General features: G+C 49.3%; 1 protein-coding gene across 2 annotated transcripts in view; it reads left to right on the forward strand.

The window, feature by feature from the left end:
* The first annotated feature begins 11,445 nt into the window (after positions 1-11,445).
* Positions 11,446-21,605, forward strand: part of EXTL3 (exostosin like glycosyltransferase 3) — a 154,647-nt gene continuing 144,487 nt past the window's right edge. Inside the window, exon 1 of one of the 2 annotated variants that reach the window (XM_061372158.1) lies at positions 11,446-11,509. The gene's annotated coding sequence lies outside the window, so the exon portion shown is untranslated. The remainder of the gene's footprint in view (positions 11,510-21,605) is intronic. The other variant, XM_061372155.1, reaches the window with a different exon arrangement.

A 21,605-nucleotide genomic window follows, 5' to 3' on the forward strand; every position in this document is an offset into this window, starting at 1 on the left:
CCGATGGCTCTGCCTGTTGATAGGTGTTCCCGTGAAAACTGGCAAGGTCACACTGAGATTTTTCCTTCCCAGGCGTAAGGGAACTCTTGAATATGGAAGGCATTCCTCCTGCACCTCCCAGATTAGATAACACCCGTCCTTGTCTTCATCGGGGGGGGGGGGGGTGCATGCTAAATGCCCTGTAAAGGATGTCTGCGTGGACCAGCAGGTGTTTCTAATGGTCACACTGGAAATGCAACATGGGGATGAGTGTTTTGGAGAAAGAAAGGAAAGGAATCTTGGCTGAGGCTCGGTTGTTGGGATGGGGTGGGGAGGGTGGGAATAGCGAGGCAGGGAACGGTGATTTTTTATTACTTGGATTGTCCTTGCTTTTTTACAAAAGACTATTTAAATTTTCTACTTGTTTACAGTTTCTGTAGGAAGAGATCTGTTTTAAACCCAGTTCTCTAGATCATAGTCAGCCACTTATATTTTAGAGTAATGTACAAAAGCTGAGATTGCCTGTTCCTGATCTATTTAAAACAAATACTAGAAAAGCTGGATTTGTTGCCCAGACAGGAATGTACAAACAGAACAAAACCTGTTTACAGACCCCATAACCTGGGTGAGGAGGGCTGAGGACAGAATGAACAGGAGGAGTTCAGTCAGGGGTGGCCCACTTTCCTTGCACCATCAGGGCTGTTTTGGGGGAGGATTCTCTTTGTGCTGAGCCAGAATTTATGAAAGAATTTAGAAATGGTGGGAGGCATCAAGGCAGGAGCTGCCTGCAGGTGGGAAAGAGTGGGATGCAATACTCAGAAGCGTACTTGAGGAGGAGATGGGTATCCACCATCAGCGGTTGGCTCCTTCCCAGCCAGGGACCTTGTTATAACAACTGACCTCAGCTGTAGGTTGTTTTCTTTTCATTCCCTACTACAGCTTTGCAGTAGAGAAGTCTGAGTTTGGGCTTTTTGTGTGTAAATAATCTGTTGGGGTACAGCGAGTCTCTGCTGACACTGCAGGCAAAAGCCAAGGTGTGTCTCAGAGGGGGCAGTAGATCTTCTGAGGCATCTACTGCTAAGGTGCATTCAGCATAAGGAAACCCCGATTGTGTCTAAACCTACCTCAGTAATTACCACACATCATTGCTGGGAAATGAATCCCTATTTTTTCATTGTCCTTACATAATTCCCTTTCTGACCTGTTGGAGGCACATTAAAAGCCTTCGTACGCGCTCCGACGGCACAGGCTTGAGGGCAGGACTGGGGCAGCGACCTGTGTGCTCCTTGCAGAGGCTTTCCCCAGCGGCAGAAGCAGAGCCACGCTGCACTTACATGTTTTACTGTAGCTGATGACACAACAGCACAGCACGGAACCATGCACCCTGTGAAATCACAGATTGCCCTGGGAGCCACCGTGTCTTAGAAATGCATTTCTCAGTATCATCTCTTTTGCTTCTACCAGGCTTTTGCTGCAAAGGAGAAGCACAAACCAAACCCAACAGGGGATAACAAAGCTTAACCACAGCTCCGTGCTGTCTTTATTGTGAATCCAGGGAAGGAGTGGCTGTACCAACCACCCCAGGGCAGAGCAGGCTCTGCTTTGAGCAAACACCCTGGGGGACATCTGTGGGATAACTGTCTGGATACGCTGGATCACCTCTTTGAAAGCAGATGGGTATGAAAAGTCTTTTGAGTAACTTAAACTACCCGGAAGCCCCAGAGGTGGAACCCTTCTTTATTTTCAGATTGAGCTTCTACCGAATAACCCGTTGCTTCAAAGGGGTGAGAGCTGTAGGGACCTCCATCTGCAAAAGGAGCTGGTAGCTGAGTACCAGCTGATTTCATGGTACTGAGTTCAGTACCATGACTGTACTAAATAAGCTCAAGGGTTTAGGTTGATCAGCTCAATTTCCAGTACTTCTGGGGTTTTAAAACTGTGGCAATGCTTTGAATTATTTAGAGTCAGGGAGGGGAATGTTGGAGATTTGAAATATATCCTGCTTGAGATCATGTTAATTTGTGAGGTTTGGTTCCCATCTTGTTTCCGGATCTCAGCTGTTCCTTGCTTGTATATCCCGTAGCCTCCTGTCACCCTGGAGAGGTGGTTAAAATGTAGAACTCGAGTCCTGGCTGGGTTTTTTGCCCTCCCTACTCCTGTAATCCTGAGCCCTGCCTTTTATCTTCGACACGTGAGCTTGCATGCCACGCTCTCTCTGTGCAAAGCAGTCCTTCCTGGAATTTCAGACCCACTCCCAATGCCTGGTTCAGGTTTCCTGGGTAAGATCACACTAGTCCTAATGCAGTTCCCCAGCTGGGGCACTCGCAGGGCTTCACCTCCCAAACCATCATGTCCAGAGGCTCTGAAGCATGTCCGCATTTGTATGCAGCCCGGCTGGGGCACCTCTATGTGAATTTGGGGTGCTTTTCCACTTGGCGCCCCCTGCTAACTGGCCACAACTCCAGCAAGGCTGCCTGGTCTCTGGGACCACCACAGATCTTTAATGGAGCTTCAGCCCCTGCTCAGGACGGCAGCACTGCAGTTCCTGAAACACTCTGGATGCTTTGGACTTCAGGTGACCTGATGTACCTGTAGCTGAACAGATGCTCCTTGTGATCAACAGTAGCGCTTTATCCCACTCCATCAGCCTCTGAAAGCCTGACCCTCTCCACTCCAAAGTCGTCAGAGAAGTTGTACATAGCCCAGATTCTCCAGCATGTCCCAGCAGCAGGTTACTGTGTTTCCATCCTACGCACATGACGACCGAAGCCCCAAAATGCTGCTTTGCAAGATTGCAATATCAAAGCTTCCCATAAAATCCACAGCTTCTTATTCCCAGCATTCCCAGGGAACTGCATCTCCTGGTTTATCCCACTGCGAGCATGTTGCACCTTGTGCTTTGCTCCAAGAGTCTGGCTGTCCTCTCCAGGCAATATCAGAGCGGGCAAGTGCTCGGCTGCCAGCCTGATCACACATCAGCCTGATCGCCGCTGACAGCAGATCCCCTGAGTTTGTGCTGTTCCTTCTTTCTTCATCCCTCCGTGGTGCTCGTCATCCAGTGAAATATCCCGAATCAGAGATGCTGCCGTGTTGCATGGAAGAAGCTCTCTCGGCAGCTACCCTCACGCTGGATCGGTAGCGCTTGTGGTTTTAAAGTGTAAAAAACTCCAACAGCAGCAAAAACCAAGTGTTGTTGTACACTGATTTGTGCTCCCGAGCACTCTGCCTCTTCTTAGAGCTTAGACCTGAGTGCTGGTATGGAAGGTTTAGGTACAAGCTGCACCCAAAGTGAGTGGTGAGCACTGGGCTGCACTAGGTGGCTCCCACCAAAATCCAACAGCACTGCAGAGTCATTCTGGCAAGGGGAGGGGAAACCCTTTGGAAAGGGCTGGGAAGACCCTAAGAAGAGCTGGGCGAAAAGGGGCAATGCCCACCCTTCCAGGGAGCCAACTCTGCAGCTCTGGAGGGGCTGAAGACCCCCAAAAAGACATCAGTGGGGACCGGGCAGCCCTTGCAGCACTGAGAAACCATACTGCAGAGAGGGATTCACCCCGAGGTTCACCTTGAGCAGCAGAATGTCAAATTGAATGTGAAACTTAACTCCTGTCCCAGTGTACCACTTCCATAACTGGATCAGGAGTTGGTTTTGCCCAAGGCAGTTTTGCCTGTTGCAAAGGGCTGGCAGGTCCCTGTGCTGGGGGACTCGGTGCACACACCAGTGCTACCACCACTTCCAGTGCTTTCCCTTGATGCACTCGTGATCCTGTTGTGATGCCATCCTCTTCCGAGCAGGAGAGGAAGAAGCTTTCATGTCCGCGAGACCCACAGGTAGCGGGTGCATGTGGCTGTTAGCGTGAGGTAGCGGCTGGCCATAGCTGACAACTCGCCCACAGCTCTTGGTAGACTCGTCCATGGTAGTCAAGTGTCGGTTTTGTATTGTTTAATTTTTAGCACTTTAACTGTGAGTGTACAAACTGATTATACTGTAGTAGGTGCACATTTTCATTTGGGACCTTTGCAAGTTTTTAATAAAATGATGGAAAAATCTGAATCTCTTCTTCACTGAGTTTTCAAACCTGAAGTGACTACACCCCCCTCCACAAACCCTGTTCAGCAGCAGCTGATTTAAGATTTAAATCACCACAGAATGGTTGGGTTTGGAAGGGACCTTAAAGCTCATCCAGTTCCAGCCTCCTGCCACAGGCAGGGATCCCTTCCACTAGACCAGGTTGCTCCAAGCCCCATCCAACCTGGCCTTGAACACTGCCAGGGATGGGGCAGCCACAGCTTCTCTGGGCACCCTGTGCCAGGGCCTCAGCACCCTCACAGGGAAGAACTTCTGCCTAAGAGCTCATCTCAATCTCCCCTCTGTCAGGTTAAAGCCATTCCCCCTTGGCCTGTCCCTACAGGCCCTTGTCCAAAGCCCCTCTCCAGCTTTCCTGTGGATGTTAAGTTTTACTCTGGCTGGCAGTGCTCTGAATTTGAAGAAGGCCTTTCTAGAATTAATCGCTCCCTAACATCTGCACTTGTGGACTCCGGGCACCCTTCCAGCAAACACAAAGCTCTCCATAGACCACACGCTCTGGTTTGTTCTATCCTTTTCCAAGCAACACAGCACTTGAACTACCAGCGTTTCATGAGCAGTGACGAGGGAGCCAGCAAGCGGCACCCAGGGTTGACAGCAGCAGAATGAGGTGGGTTTGGGGTTTGTACTGGGGCTTTTTTCATTGCTAAATCAAAACAGAGATCAGGAGGAATCGCTGTTATTGTCAGTAGCTGTCAGGCACTTGGATGGATTTGGGGTGCTTTCAGTTTGGGAAGCCTTATGCTCCGAGTCTCGCATGGCTGGTGCTAACATAACTGGTTGTATTAATCACAGACAAAGCTGGTTTAGGTGCTGGTTTGGGTCTCATTAAGATAAATAGCTCAGTTCTGGGACAAAACATGAGGAGATGCTGGCTAAGACGCAGGTGCTGCCAGGCCACACAGAGATGTGAAACCAGCTCCTGCACAGCATCCTTGGCAGAGCTGCTCCATCCCCTGGGATGCTCCAGCTGCAGCACCCGAAGAGCCCCTCGGAGCGATGCAGGTCAGCTGTGGAAAACTCCTCCTAGGAAAAAACGAAGGCAGGGCCATGGCCGGTGAGTGCTGGGGCGCTACAGAGCTGGTTGGGGATGATAAAGGCAGATGCCCATCCTGCTAGAGGGACCTGTGGGACAATACCCCTTCTCCATCTTCCCTGAGTTTAAACGGCTGCTGTGTGGGTTTGTGAATGTGCTGGCTCCTAGGTCAAGCAGCTGAAGAAATGATCCAACCTCTTGGGGCAGCTGGGAGGGTTAATACTGAAGCTAAAACCCCCAGGGGTGAGGAATCTGGGCTCATGGCATCCATCACCCTGCTTTGAGCAGGCTCCAAAGGGGTTAATGCAGGGGCAAGAGCTTGGGGAGGTGGCCTGGAGTGCACTTGCCCTCAGGATGCACAGAAAGCACATTAAGCATGGTTCCAGTGACCTGCAGGTGTGGAAGACAGGGTATTTTAGTCACTAGCATGTTCCTGATGCACCTAACACCCTGTTTGCTGGGTTTGGTCCAGCTTTATCCCTCAGCTCTGCCAGCTGGTGCCCCTGTAATTTCTTTGTCGGTTTGAGAGGAGAAGAGCATCTGGCCATGCACAAATCCTAAGGAAACAAATCCTACAAGAAATCCTTGAGAACGAAGGACTGACACAAAATAGGTGGGAAGAGAAGGATCTTTTAGAAATGTCATTTCCTTCAGGCATTCCCGCCAGCTCCGTGCTGCTCCCGCGCAGCCGGACAAAGCAGCCGACCCTTTATCAGGCCTGTGTGCTGGGACCCACGTTTCAGACGTGCTTGGCTACCGGTCCGACTGGTTTTCATGATAATACTCCCAGCACGTTTGATTGATATTCTGGCTTTGGTTTCAGTGCCTGTTCCCAGCACTCACATCCCAGGGTCCCACCAGCACCTCTTGCTCTGTCTCTCTCCCACAGGGGCAGCTCCGAGGGCTGCTGAGGGCTCAGCACAGGGAAAGCTGTTTCTTCCTCACCCATATCTTTTGCTTTTGTGTTTTATTAAATCTCACCTTCCACAGAGCCCCCGTGTATCACATCCCCCCCGCAACTCCCCCCCAGGTTCATTTCAAAGCACCTGCCTCTGTCTTGCAGCTGGCTTTAGCAATGCCCCGGATGGCCGGGCAGGGGAGGGCTTAGCAGATGTTCAGCAAATTGAAGGTATTGTGATATCTGAAGTGGTGGGGAAGCTGAAGAAGGATGGATCTGCAGTGCCAAATCATAAAATCATCGAATGACAGAATGGTTTATGTTGGAAGGGACCTTAAAGCTCATCCAGTTCCAACCCCTGCCATGGGCAGGGACACCTTCCACTAGACCAGGTTGCTCCAAGCACAGTCCAACCTGGCTTTGAACACTGCCAGGGATGGGGCAGCCACAGCTTCTCTGGGCACCCTGTGCCAGGGCCTCACCACCCTCACAGGGAAGAACTTCTGCCTAAGAGCTCATCTCAATCTCCCCTCTGTCAGGTTAAATCCATTCCCCCTTGTCCTGTCCCTGCAGGCCCTTGTCAAAAGCCCCTCTCCAGGTTTCTTGTCAGCCCCTTTAGGCACTGGAAGCTGCGCTAAGGTCTCCCTGGAGCTTTCTCTTCTCCAGGCTGATGGCAAATGGTGACCAGACTCTTCCCAAGCTCTTTTATACAGTACTTCTTACATCTTAATATAATATCACTATAATGGAATGTAATATATAATTATACAAAATAGAGTTTTAAAATATAAAATGACATAAATACAGTATAAAAAAAACCATGGCACACAGACATAGTTGCCAACATACCCATGTGTCCAACACACATCTTAACAGCACAGAGATCAAAGCCAGCGCTCTGCAAGGACTTGTGTCCTCGAACCTAATGCACCAAGTCCACCCTGTGCATGGCACAGAGGCCAGATTTGGGTGTGTTGATTCTGCATTTCCAGCTCCCAGGTTTGGGCTGATGTCTTGGGTTTTTTCCCCTGATCTCCAGTTTTTTTAGGGTTTGGGGGTTGGTTTCTCTGTTGTCCTTCGGGTACGTTGGTTTAATCAGAAAACAAGGATGGTTTCACCCTCCTCAGCTGCCAGCTTCTGCAGCAGGGGCTATGGGTGCTGGTGGGAAGAGCAGATGACGTGTTGTTTTATTTCACATCGACCTGCACAAGCCATTTGAAGATGAGGGAAATGTGGGGGTCCTATCCAGTGCCAAAACCAAGGGGATCCAGATACATTTTTGGTTGTTAGAGCTTCAGATACAGACTTTGTTTCTTACTGTTTGGTCTTGGGATCTACAAAACATCCCTTTCCTTTCTAACTCCATCTTGTTTGGCTCAGACACATCCTCCGCTGCTTCTCGTGTCTGTTGGCCCAGTGCTGGTGCAGAGGTTCCTGCCTTTGGGAGAATATGCTGAAAAAAATCCCTTAGGCCCTACATTGCAACATAATCCAGCTACAAATCCCACCTGGAATCTGTAAGAAACAACGAGCCCCGACATACCTCCACTGAGCTCTCAGGATGCCTTCAAAGCCCTCTGAGCTCTTCCATGGAAACGCTGCCATCAGATAAGGCTTGGCCCCTGCCAGAAGACATGGAACATCTGCTTGGCTGCAGTGGATATTTCACTTGCTGGAAGCAGGATTAGACAGAAGCAAACCTTGCTCCTCAGTTTTAATTTCTAAGGAGGAGCTGGCTCCTTGTGCTAGTTCTCCCTTGCATGATGGGGTTGGGGTTCTTCCCTTGCATGGTGGTCCCCAAGCCCCAGGGATGCCAAGCGCTTGGGGAAGGTGGCACTGATGCACAGCTTAAGAGCAATAAAAACTGGGATTAACCAAGGGTTTGGACCCTGTCAAAACCAAGAAGCCATCTTCATATTGCAAATCTTCTCTTGTACTTGGTTTCTCCCTAAAAGCAATTCCGAAGCATCTGGTTGTCCAGCAAAGCTCAACCCGAACTTGGGACCTCAGCTTGGCAGCAGCCCCATGAAACTTACGCCCAGCACTGCTCGGACACGGCTCGGCAGACAAAGGGTTAATGTTGGCCTTTGGGTGCCTTGAGCTGTGAGCAAAACCCCTGAACCCTGCCAAACCTCGTTATGCTGGGAGCGGGGTGAAGGGACCCGGCGCTAATTGGAGTGACAGCCTCGCCTCCGGAGCTGCGATAAATCACCAGCAGCACAACGAGGAGGTGCTGAGTGCTGCTGCCGTTAACAGGTGCAGGGTCACCCCAAAACCCTGACCTCCCAGCACTGTGTGTGAGTGACCCCTCGGCCTGTCTGTGGGGGCATTTCTGCCTCCAGCTCCAGGGAGGGATTTTGATCCCTCCAGAGCAGCTGCTGCTGGAAAAGCCGTGATTGGCAGGGCTGAAACTTCCCTGGTTTTGTGTAAAGCTCGGGGGAGCAGAGCCCTGCGGCCCCGGCAGCACTGGGGCTGACACGGTGCCATCTTCATCCCCTCCTCGAGCAGCAGTAAATCAAACTCCCAACACTGCCCCTCTGGGGCTTTGCATTAATCACATTAGCTGGATCAGGGCTGGTACAGGAGCTGGGAAAGAGCTGCAGCATCCTGCAAGCTCGAGTGCTCAGCCCAGCTCCCAGCTCAGGCAAGCCCCTGTTCCTGTTCTCCTCTGCTCCCACTGTAAGCAGAACTTGCTGGGAAATATTTGTCTGCTCCTCTGCCCTGTTTCCACAAGGACAAACCATCCTTAAAGCCCATTCCTGCCTCCTGGGGTGATGGGGAACTGGGAGCCTCATGAAGGAGCTCTCGGAAGAACCTTGGGTGCAGGGAGAATGCTTTGCCATGTGGGGATGGAGGGATACTCACAGGGAGTGGGAGATGCTCAGGAGGAGGCATAGATACTCATGGGGTTGGAAGGATCCTTAAAGGTATGGAGAGATCCTCATGAGGATGGAGGAATACTTCCTGGGAGGAATGGATGCTTGTGCAATGGAATGACACTCACAGGGAGGGAGGGTTGTATGCTCTTGAGGAGGGATGTTTGTGGGGAGGAATTGGTGCTTGTAGAGATGGAGGGATGCTTGTTCGGATGGAGGGATGCTCATGAGGAAGGAGATATGCTCTTCAGGATGGAGAGATGCTTGCAGGGAGGGAGGGATGTTTGTGGAGATGGAGGACCTGATGTGAGGAGGACCTGATGCTCATGGCAGGGGAGAGATGTTCAAAAGGAAAGAGGGATGTTCCTAAGGAAAGAGGGATGTTTATGGGAATGAATGGATGCTCCTGTGGATACAGGGATGTTCACAAGGACAGATGGATGCTCCTGCTCATGTCAAGGAGAGTGGGACTCTGAGAGAGCTTGAGCTCTTGCCTGCTTAAGTGAAGACAATGAGCCTGGGATGGTAAAGCTGTGCAGTGATGGAAATGGCTTTGTAGGACCCAACCAGGCAGGTCATGGAAGGACGTTATGGGGAGAAGCTGCAGCGTTCATCCTGCTCAGCATCCTGAGCCACATCAGCCCGTGGGGTCGGTGCTGCTCAGGGCAACCTGGCAGGACCCACTGTGGCTTTTTTACTGCAACCCCAGGGCAGAAACCCCTCCATCGTCCTGGAAGAGGGAAACCACGGGGGAAATGTGAGGTCTCATCCCAGCAACGCTGAGCACTCACCGGGTTTGGGGAGGCCGGGGGGAACCTTTGGGGCTGCGGGGAATCATCTCCCAAAACAGCATCCCCAGAGGCCAGCCGGGATTTTTAATGCAATAGTGCCACCCCGTGCAAGCCCTGGGATCCTGGCTGCGGTGACATGTGGCACCGGAGGCGCCAGTGGCCTTGGCTGGGCCAGTGGCACGACAGGGTCCGCCGCCACGGGAGGGTGCTGGCGCTGGGGACCGGAACACCCTGGGGTGGGAGACATGGCCATGGGCACGGCAGCAGAGGGTAAGGATGATGGCTGCGTCCCCATGGGAATCACTTGGTCCTGCAGCATATCTCTGGTTTGTAAGGCACCCCGAAGGCTGGAGGAACATTGCCCATCCTGACCCATCCCAACACACCTCCCTCCATGCCCCTGTACCCGAGAGACTGTTTCAGTGTGTCACATGGCGACAAGAAGCTTTTGGGACAGGACCCCTCTGTCCCTGAGCATTTTTAGGGTCAGGTTTTGATATTTTAGCACCTTCTGAGTGCACACACGTCAGCATGACTATGCACCCCGTACAGTCCCATCAAGGCTGTTGGGAGGGCACCTCCTATCTTATAGGGTCCACATGGGATCACCATGTCTGCCTAAGGATGGTGGAGGAATTGTTTGACACAAGGCTATTTGTGTTGTGCAACCTCCCTCCTCAGATCAAAACAGATAATCCTTTGGGAATAATAGATGTAAGCCTCTTAGCCGGCCGTGCTATCAATGCCCATCACTGATGAGACGATTAAAATCAAATGGAAAAGATTAAACTCACTCTTTCTGGGTACTTCTGGAGCTGCCCCAGTGGCAAGTGATGGAGAGGAGCCGCTCCTCCGTGAGCTCAGTGCCTTCACTCTGCCCTGTCCCTCTGTTCATCATGGGTCTGTCCAGATGTGGGCGCTCCAAAGCCAGGAAGTACATTGCAGCAACTGGCCCCTTTGAAGACAGTGTCCAAGCTGCCACCTGAGGCTGGAGAAAACAGTGCCAGGAATATTGGCTATAGGGCAAATTTCCTGTAAGGGAGTCCTTGGTCAGACCCAGGGAACACCCCCAGTGTTTCACTTCAAGCAGCTGTATGAAACCCAGCAAAGGTGCCCGTCTGAGCAGCCTAGGGCAGAAGAGAGAGAGGGAAAAGAAGGACAGGAAGAGTCGAAGCTTTGACCTAGAGACCCCAGAGCCACCCTGGCCCCATATCCCCCTGCAGCACCCATAGGTGCATGCAGCATAGCTGTTAGTTCGTTTCTAGAGCTATACTTTAATCTATACTTATGTCTAATGAGTGAGCTCCCACAACAAGGGGAACCCGCCGAATCTCACACCCTCAGCCATGAAAATCCATTGTGCCCCAACCTCTGCCCCTTCCTCTCCAAACCACTGCATCTCACAGCACTTATTTCTCGGCGGTGGCTGAAGATGCCTTTTGGGGGAGCTTTTGAGTGGCTGCCTGGGACTGGGCAGAAATCTGGGGGGTTGTGTGGGACTGGGCAGAGATTTGGGGGGTGCCTGGGAACAGGCAGAGATTTAGGGTGCTGCACTGGCATGGCAGAGATCTGGGGGGCACATGGGACTAGGCAGTGATTTGCGGGTGCGTATGTATTACCGTACGTACATACACACACATACACCCAGACACGGGAGCCCTTCGAGCCCCAGGTCCTCATGATCCGCCACCAGAGGGCACCGCGCCCCCAGTTTTGGGCGCCGCTTCCCACAATGCAGCGAGCCGGGCCGGGGGGCTCCGCTCCGCTCCGTTCCGCTCCGCACGCCGGGCTGCGGCCGCAGGGCAGCGCGCAGCACCGCGGAGCACCGCGCAACCCCGCCGGCAGGTAAGCGCCGTCCCTCGCCCTCTGGGCGAGCGCGGGCACTTCGGGGGGATTAATTCATTTGATTGTATTGCATTTAATTTCGTTTATTATTTATTTCAATTTAATGTTGGCTTGTTTTGGGTTTTTTAAATTTATTTTTCCGTTCATATTTTTTATCCATTTATTTTATTTTATCTTTTTCATTTTTTCATGTTTCATTTAATTTCACTTTATTTTATTTTAACTTTTAATTATTTTATTTTTTCTAATTATTTTACTATTTTCTTTCATTTCAATTGATTGATTTGCTTTTATTGTACTTTGTAATCCCTTCCCCCAGCCTAGCAGGGGGCCTCTGGCTCTGCCAGGGAGCAGCCTTATCCCATGCCAGGATGGTTTTTGGCTGGTGAGGACCTATCACCCTCCCACTTGCCTTTTCCCCTCCACATTCAGGCCTGGGGAAGCAGCATGGGCAGTGGGGTGAGCCCTGGCTGGGCTGGTGTGTCACCCAGCCCCCTAAATTTGGGTGAAAGTCCTGGCCGTGGCTCTGTCTTATCTCCGGGATGGTGCCACATAAAATAGGCTTAATGTGGAAGCAGCTGTTCAAATAGCAGGCGAGAGCTCCCTGCCCCTGGTGAAAGTTGCTTTCTAGTGTTGGAATTTGGGCTACGGGGGATGCAAGGAAAATCGGATGCTTTGAAAGGACTTTTGTGCCACAAGGAGAAATCCCAGCCGGGAGGGAGAGCCTGGGATGGCCAGAGAGGAGGTGAATGGCCCTTGAAAGTAGAGGAATGGCTTGGGCTTTTCCTTAGAGAGGGATCTTGAGCCCGAGCATGCCCGTTGCTGCTGGTTTAGTGGTACCTCTCTATCGTTTGGCTGTGGCTGCTTCAACTCTTCATCCCAGGATGTGAACCAGAAGAGCATGGGAAGAGCAGAAGGGCTTGGAGGAGTCAGGATGCTCCAGCTTCACTTCCTTGCCCGGTTCCCTCTTCATGTGGTGGATCTGGAGGTGCTTGGGACTCACCAGCACCCTTGACTTGTGGTTTGGGTCAGTTGGCTGGTGAAAAACTTCAGTTTTGCACAAAACCCCTCAGCTAGAGCAGCATTAAAGAAATTTGTCTGTGCCAGGGAGCGAAGTTGGACACAGGCTAAAGCAAATAAACTTGTATTTCATCATGCTGGGGCTGGGTTTCTTTGTTTTCCGCTCTGCTCTGGGCAGTCTGGGCTCCCTGCGGCCACAAATGTTTCCACATCCAACCTTCCCCTTCAAACATGTCTCAGTGGCTGAGTAAAAAAACTTCTGCTCCTTTCTGCAGAGCTCGCTCCCTATGGGGGCTGCTCTGTCCTCTGTCTCCGCAGGCTTTTCCTTTGGGTGTTTCTCATCTCAGTTGCTGTGGGCAGGGGTTTTGCAGGGCTTCTCCTCCAGCCCCATCCACACAAAGCAGCTCAGAACCAAGGTGAGAGATGCTGCAGATACGGGAAATCTGAGCATGGCTGGCCTGACAGTGGCCGTGTGTCAGCTGGAGCTGTGTGTTCTGCCGAGGGATGCGTGCCAGCTTCTTGGCTCGTGCTGCTCAGCTCGGGAGGTAGAGGATGCTGTACATGAGGGAAGCCAGTGTTACTTTTTGTCCCTGGAAGGGGTGTTAAAAAAAACCAAGTTGCTGAGATATTTCTCTGCCCATGCCCACTGCTGCAGAACTGGCTGGGTCAAGGAGGTGGAGCCCACCTGCATCCCAGTGAGTGTGGGAACCGAGGGGTGAGGTGGATTCAGGGCTGGAGATGCTGTTATATAGCATTTATATGGGGCTGTAAATGTTAGCATAGAATCATAAAATTGTTTGTGTCAGAAGAGACCTTAAAGCTCATCCAGTTCCAACCCCCTGCCATGGACAGGGACACCTTCCACTAGAGCAGGTTGCTCCAACCCCTGTTGAATTTGGCCTTGAACACTGCCCGGGATGGGGCAGTCACAGCTTCTCTGGGCAACCTGTGCCAGGGCCTCAGCACCATCACAGGGAAGAACTTCTCCCTGTAGCCCAAATCCTCTCCTCCCTCCCCTAAAATTCAGCAAAAAGCCAAATCAAAGCAACTGTCTACATTTGGCTTTATCTGCTACAAAATGTCAACCTTTTTGACAGGGTTGATTCCACTGCCATCCTCCCTTCCCCCAAAGCATGAAGACTGGTATAAAGAAGTCAAAAACATATCAAGAGAAAAGAAAACATCACCTATACCAGCCACAGATGCTGGGAAATCAGAACTCTCTGAGAGAACAAAGGGCCCTGCTGGGGAAGAACCCAAGTTTTTCCATTCGGTCGTGTCACCTCCAATTTTACTTCCCATGCACTGATTTATACAGAAATGTGAGTGCACACGTGGTAAAAAACCCAAAACACTCCAGAAATATGACTGTTGGATGGGAACCTGCACTGTGCATAAAACCCTTCCCTCTCTCTCAGTGTAACAGCGTTTCTCCTGTACTTTAGGCATTGGCACCTACGTTTCATCTGCTTTCTTATCAGATGATTAAAGGAACTGGAAGTGTTCAAGGCCAGGGTGGACAGGGCTTGGAGCAACCTGGTCTAGTGGAAGGTGTCCCTGCTCATGGCAGGGACACTGGCAGGGGGTTGGAACTGGATGATCTTAAGGTCCTTTCCAATCCAACCCATTCTATGATTCTATGATTTAGGCTGGAGACAGAGAAAGGGAGTGGCACATATGCTCCTCATATCATGGTGACATCCAGCTCTGTTTATTTTAGCAGATATTCATTGCTGGGAACTTGTTTTTTCCAACTTTACTGCTGCCCAAAAACTTGAATCAATCATATCCAGCAAAAATTAATGAAGGTGAGGGAACCTCTGCTCTCATGTCACCAGCACTGATTTTTGTGGCAGCTGAGATTTGGTCACTGGGGATCCGCAAAAGGATTTTGTAGTTGTTGAGTGATTTGGAATCGAAGGTTCATGGTTGCTTCCTTCATTTTCTCTCTTTCGCTGGTCTTCCTTGGGATGGAGAAAAGGATTTCCAGTCCTGTGTCAGGTTTTAGCTTTATTATATCTTTGGTCATTCTCCGGTGGGTCCTGGGAGCAGCTGGCTGGAAATCATAAAATCATGGAATTGTTCAGGTTGGAAAAGACCCTTAACATCTGCAATGTCTTTTAAATACCTCCAGGGATGGTGACTCCACCAGTTCCCTGGGGAGCCTATTCCAATGCTTGACAACCCTTTCAGTGAAGAAACTTTTCCTAACATCTTATCTAAATCTCCCTTTGCACAACTTGAAGCTGTTTCCTCTTGTCCTGTCACTTGTCACATGGGAGAAGAGACTGACCTTCACCTTGCTACAATCTCCTTTCAGGTAGCTATAAAGAGCGATAAGGTCTCCCCTTAGGCTAAACAACCTCAGTTCCCTCAGCTGCTTCTCAAAGGACTTGTGCTCCAAACCTTTCACCAGCTTCATTGCTCTTCACTAAGCACACAAAATCCATCCCTTCTATCTCATATCAAACAGAAGGTTTTATGATGTATGATAACTTGTAGGAGGACCACGACAGGGTCGCGGTGGCCTTTCAAATGGTAGAGAAGAGGCAGCCACTGGTGGCTCTTGCATGGGGTGAATGCAGCTGCTGACTGCTCCCACCCAGGGATGGCTCTTTCAGGATGTGCCATTAAGAAATGGAAATCAAAGATGATTTCTTTCCCATACCCTGGCTTTTATCAGAGAGGAGGTCCTGGGACATTGAGTTATGACTGGGGCAGAAGGAGATGGTGGCATCTTGCCCAACTGCTCTCTGGGCTGCATGCCTCTTCCTTGCTCTTCCCATATTCCCTTGGAAAAAACACAGGAGTTTACCACGGAACATGGCCTGGGGATGCTTTTTCCTCTAAATGGGTCTGAACCTGCCCAGTTCTGCTGCAAAGTCTTTGGCTGCTTGCATGGGCCATTCTTTTAAAATAGAGGCACTTAAAACCTGTGCTTTCCGTCCAAAAAATAGCACTGGTGTGTGGGACTCTTACTTGGTTGTGTTCTGATGGGTAGAGGATGGCTGGCTTTCTTCTTATTAGTTCATAAAGCAATGTTTATGATAGAAAATTAATAGGAAATGCTAGTGAGCATTTGCCCTTCCCTAGGGCTGTTAAGGGGTGATCTCCATGCAAACCTTGGCTGGAGGTTGGAGCCTTCAGAGCCTGGGGCAGCTCAGACATCGGAGCAGAGAGGCTCAAGGGGGAAGCTGCAACCCCAGTTTGGGAATCGCAGTTTCACATGGAGATCATCTGCTCACAGCCAAGCTGCTGGTGCAGCGAGGTGCACATCCAGCTCTCAGTGGGAGCTGGCAGCAAAGCAGTGCTTGCTTTTGGTCTGATCTGGCTGGGAGGTGGAAGCACGTCCTGGTGCCAAATGAGGAGAAGCTCCTTATTTCTGCAAGCACAGCAGGAGGAGGAATCACTTCCAGCGATGTAAAGGGGCCAAACTGTGGCAAAAGGGGAGATGAAAAAGCACAAGATGGGTGCAGGTTGTTCAGGGCCCCTGTGAATCTTGACCCACCTCTAGCACAGCCTTAGGAACAAGCTGATTCACCTTCAGAGTATGCTACAGATAGCTTTGGACTTACACTCCTGCCTCATGGTGGGAATTCCTTCAGTGAAACTCTCCTGGTTCAGCTTGAGCCATCTGCCAGCACTGCCTCTGGTAAAGTGGCTGCAGAGGGTAAAGAAACCACCTGGGAATCTGTTTCTTGGACTGGCTTTGCTAGCTTGAAACCAAACCTGTCCCCACGAGCTGGGGCAGGGGAGGTCATGTACTGGGTTGCAGGGCAGACATAAACACTGTTATTCAGCAACGTGGGAGGATAAAGTAATGAAATAATCAGAAAGCTATTAAAAAGCATTCCGAAGCAAAGGCGGCAGGCGCTAACTGCTGCTGCGCCTTCACAGCGCTCTCTAACCAGCTGTGTGCTATGGGTTTGCATAAACTCCCTGCAGGGATCATGTTTTGCCACGGTCCTGTCAAACCTTTGGAAGATGTTGTGTAAAAATGGTTTAAAGAAAACGAAAAGATGTCCCTGCATGTTGTGAGTGCCACTGGCCTCGTGCTCTATGGTCCTGTCCTGGACTTTCACCAAGTCTTGGCTGTGGCATCAGTTTGCAAAGCAGAGTGAATGGCTTAATGGCACACAAACACTGTTCCCTGAGCCTGGGGATTTGCTGGAGAATTACTAACGCTGGTAAAAGGGTGAGGAAATGTCAGTGCGTCTGTATGTGAAAAGTGAGTCTGAGGAGGGATCCCATGGGGACACACATGCCAGCCTCAATCAGAGGGTTTGGCCACGTATGTCAGCAGTGGGACTGGGGCCAATACTTTGCATTTTCATCACTTTCCACATATTTTCTTTTACTTAACTGGCATCGTAGAGATTCCTTATAGTTTAAAATGAGAAAATGCTGAGAAAATAAAGCCCAAGCAATTCTTTCTCTCTCAGCTTTCATTTCACACTTCACCTTTCCTCCTAGCTGTAATTTCTGCTGGGGCTTCTGGCTTCCTAGAGAAAGGGTAAAAACAGGGAAAAAAGAACAGAAAGCAAGGCGTTTTAATAATAGATCAAAAATGAGATTAAGCAGTAAGTCAGCCATCCCCTACATTCTACTTTCCCAAAAAGCAACCAAAGAAATTGCAAATCACCTTGGAAAAGGGGAGTGAAAACAGTGAAGATCAAACCTGATGTTAAGTATAGATGAGGTGTTTATATTTTATTTAATGACTGTGTAGTGCCATATAGAAAAGCTGAATTTCTGTATTTGATTAATAAAACAGTAAAAATGAACTGGAATGGGGAAAATTCAGCAACTGTTGAGCTGCGAAAGTGAATTCAATTGCCACCATTAGCAGGCATGGGCAGGGTTTGCCGCTTGGTACACCTGAAGGTACGTGCACACTTGGAGATGTCAGTGGTGGCTATAGTTGGAGGTGGTTCCCAAAACCCTGGAGGCTTAATGAGATGCTGTTTGTTGTCCATCTCTGATGATTCTTTGACTCAGTTTTGACAACATTTGGTAGAGTGGTGGGGTCTCAGAGGGAAGAGAATCCAATGGGATTTGTGCAAGATGCGTGGGTGCTGGCAGAATTGGGGTGATGGAGGGAAGAGGTGATTACAGGGATGTTATTAGTCACCAGCCAAGCTGCACCAGGAAGAACCTTTCAGCGTGCCTCAGCCTGGGTGAGCGTTCAGCCAAGGCTTGTGCTTGATGAGACACGACTTCCCTGGAAAGGAGGCCTAACCCTGGCACTGGGCATTGAGGCCATAAACCCCAGGTCTGTTCTTGTTTGCTGTAAATCCTCTGGCTCCTTTGGGTCTTGGTTTTGGTGGGGCTGTTGCTGCAGGCCAGGTGGATGAGCAGGAGCTGACATCTGGCATGGCCTGGGCTGCCTCACCAGCCAGTGGGGTTGCTTCCTCTGGACTCACCCCAAAGGTCTCCAGAGTGTGGACAACATGTATGTCAGCTACATGTGCAAAAGCAGGCTGGGTTGGGAGGATGTACAAGGCTCAAGCTCCTCTTCCTTTTTGCGCAGTGTCTCCACCAGAGACAGGACAGCAATGAAGACATTTAGTCTGACACACCCTGTGGTCCTGTTTGGACCCTTGATGAATAAAATAGGGATATAAGGTATAGCCGGTCCTCTTCAGTATTGTCTTTGTCCAACATGAGATAACCTAAACTGGGTCAGCTATGGGTACGAAGACCCACACATGCAGCTGCAGATGTGTATTCTTGCTAAATGGCCCACTTCGAGTGCAGAAAACGTCACAGTCCCTCTGGCTCTGTGAGCACAGCAGGGAAGAGGCTGAGGAGCTACATCCATTGCAGCTGTGGGTGGGTGGTACAGGCATGGCAGGAAGAGAACACCAGTAGAAATCCCATGCTGGGTCTGGCATGTGGGGCTGTGAATATTTGCCAAGGGCTGCCAGGGCATGAGATGAGGAAAAAAACTGCCTGCCTGCTGGAAAGCACCGCTCCCATGTGTGATTAGCATCCTCTAAGGTACTAATTTATCTTCTGTGTCACCTCCATAGTCCCAACTGTACTTTTAGAGTTGGAGGAGAACCTGTTTCATTACTTGCTAGGCTGCTGCACTTCTTGTTTATTCCCCCTAAGGATAAATAGTAGATGTGCCAAAGCTCAAACTTAAAAAAAACCCAATAAATAAATCCGGACTGGAAGCAACCACTTGGAGGTAGAATAAGCCTCAACAAGAAAATGTTTGTCTTCCACCTTTTCCTGAGGCTGGTTGGGTGTAAAGCACAGGGAGAAGACATGGCAAGGTTTGCTTTTATTTAATTTAAAATGTATTCCAAAGGCAGAACAGTTGGAAATACTTTTTTGTTGCATTTGCTTTGCCAGGTTTGGGTGGGGAAACCCAGCTGAAACCCTTGCCTTGGTGGATGTGGGATGGAGGCAGGAATGCATTTATTCTAGTTATTTACCTGTTTTTACTGGTGAGGTCTTGAGGTATAACAGCAAAGCTGCGGCTGCACTGCGGGCTGCGTGCAGGCAAGAAGAGCACTTTCCACTCCAAATCCTTTTTCCCGGCACTAACAAGATCTGCACTGAAGATACATGATTGAGTCAGCAATGCAGATCCCATCAAATGTCTGCTTTATTCCAGTGTATGAATCAGAAGAGAGAAGTGTCAGAGCCTCATATCCTGTACCTCCTGATAAAAATGCAGTTACCTCAGAGGAAACAAAACACAGTAAAAGCCCATTATCCCGCCTGTAGCAAGCACCTATAACTCACTGGCACCAGCAGTGCTTATTTTATTGCAACTTTTGCAATAGCACATATAAATTATTCTTTTAAAATCCTACATCCTGGGGGCAAAAGATGGGGTTTTCTTTTAGATTTGCAGAAAAAGTGATTCAGCATGTCTATATGTGCACACATGGATATACGAATATATAAATATGACTGCGTTCAGGAGCACAAGCTGTTTGTGTCAACCCGTTAGACCAGTAAGAGCAGCGTGTGCCACTAATCTGGGTACTGGTTGCTTACTGTACAGGTTTTTCCAATGTACCATGCTCTTGGGGAGGAAGGGGAATTAGCTTCATTTGACTTTCCAACCATGTGTGTACCTCCAAAATCAGCTTCATTTCCAGACTTAAAATTTTATCCTTTCAGTTTGCTGGGAAAATCATATGCAGGAGTAAAGCCCTTTATCCCCAGGAGTTTTCTGCTTCTCCTTTGCAAGACTTTTCCATCCCTAACTGCTGGTTTTGAAGGCACAGACCACAGTCAGCTCAGTGACAGCATTTCCTTCTATTGTTCAATGGGGGCAGCTTCTGGCTCCCTCCACAAGGGTTATGCATGGCCACTGGCTTTTGCATCAGCTGCCTCTTTTCTTCTGATCCCAGGGGACCATCTGTGTCCTGTTCCTGCTGCAGTCGCGCTTTTGGACCTGTTCTGGGAGGCATTGGTGGGAAGGAATGAGACTTGAAATCATGTGCTTTATATCCCCTAAAAACAGATACAGCATTGCAATTTTGCAAAGCTTTGGCTGTATTGTCCCCAGGGGACATTGTGAAGTTGTTTAAAAGACACTTATGCTACTGTGGTAGTGGTGGAGGCAGAGAAGGACAATTTTCACCTAGATTCCTCTTTTGAGGGGCTTGTTTTTTCCTTACTTTTTTTCTGCATCGGAGTCTACAGAAATTGAGGTGATAAAAATATTTCTGTGGTTCCCCATCCATAGATCTGAGGGAAAACTAGTTCAAATCCACCACCCTAAGCTACATCATAAATCTTGCTGCAGAAATGTGGAGCCGAGATATTCATAATTAGGAGCTTGCACAATAAAGCACTGGAATGTTTCACGCATGACACAACATCTTTCAATCCAGCTGATGCTGTACAGAGATCTGTGTGAAAGTTCTGTGCAGCCAAGTTGGAGAAGTTTTTGCTCCCATTTGTGCCTTTTGAGGGCAAAGAAAATGGGAAGGAAAAATCAGGTTGTGTCCCAAACTGTTCACTAAGGCTCAAATGTGGGAGTTTTAAGGTCCTCCCTATTATAAAAGTGAGTGTGCTGACAGAAAAATGATGCAAATTAATAGTTCTCCTTTCCCTGCTTCCCATGTCTTCAAAACACCCCCATTCAGCCAAGCTGCCTCTTATCAAACTTCTAACACAGTAAAAGACAAAAATCTTCTGTTTGTGACTGAACATGAGAAATGTTAGTCCTCAGGGGTCCATGTCCCTGAGGTTTGAGGGATGGATGACAATAGCTTAGGGATGTGAGATGACAAATGTAACTTCACAGTTGCTCATTCATGCTCTAGCAAAGTTGTGTTCTGGGTGTTGGTATCTTCCAGCAACAAAGCTGTCTTATATGAATATTCTTCACCTTTTTTTTTTAATTTATTATTTATGCAGTTAAAAGTAATTGGAGGGCTGCTGGTATTTTGAACAACTGTATCCACCTCGGAAATTATGACCTTGCATTTATTCAATCAAATAATATCAAGATTAAGAGTGAAAATAGCTGAGCTTGTCAGTCATAAGGAACTCAAATCCATCACCTGAAATTAGAAGACTCTGGCAGGGTATTCTTCATTCATCAGCATGAGGCATCACAGCAAGATCATTTAACTGTAATTCATCAATTTACCAGGCTACTCAATTAAGTGGGGGCTGGAGAGAGGATGAAGGGAATGATTCTGCCTGTTATAATGAATCTTTGGCCACCTGAGGACTTTTTCTGCTCATTGATCTGTTGTGTTTCATGTTGCCTTGAAGGCCCAACTGGAGAACAGCCCAGACCAGTGATGCCCTGCCGCTAGCGACCCTGGTTTTTCATGTTGTCTCTGCATACTTTGTGCATGGGAAGACTTGCAGCATGCATCGAGCCATGCTGACTGTGGGAGGGGAGGGTGGGGGCATTGGCCATTAGCTGCATACAACCAGCTGTCACATGTGCAAATACAAGTTCTCACCCTGTGACTGTTAATGAGGAAATATGCATAGTAGTAATCCTAAATTGTGAGTGCAAAGTAGGTTGTTACCTGAGTATAGGCTGTTTGCTGTTAAATTTATATAAATCTCTCGACTCCTTGTGTCTTGG

This window comes from Neopsephotus bourkii, unplaced genomic scaffold (genome assembly GCF_033783945.1).
Source record: "Neopsephotus bourkii isolate Nb327-2 ecotype Australia unplaced genomic scaffold, CSIRO-AGI_Nbou_v1 NB_1600, whole genome shotgun sequence".
Taxonomy (NCBI): Eukaryota; Metazoa; Chordata; class Aves; order Psittaciformes; family Psittacidae; genus Neopsephotus; species Neopsephotus bourkii.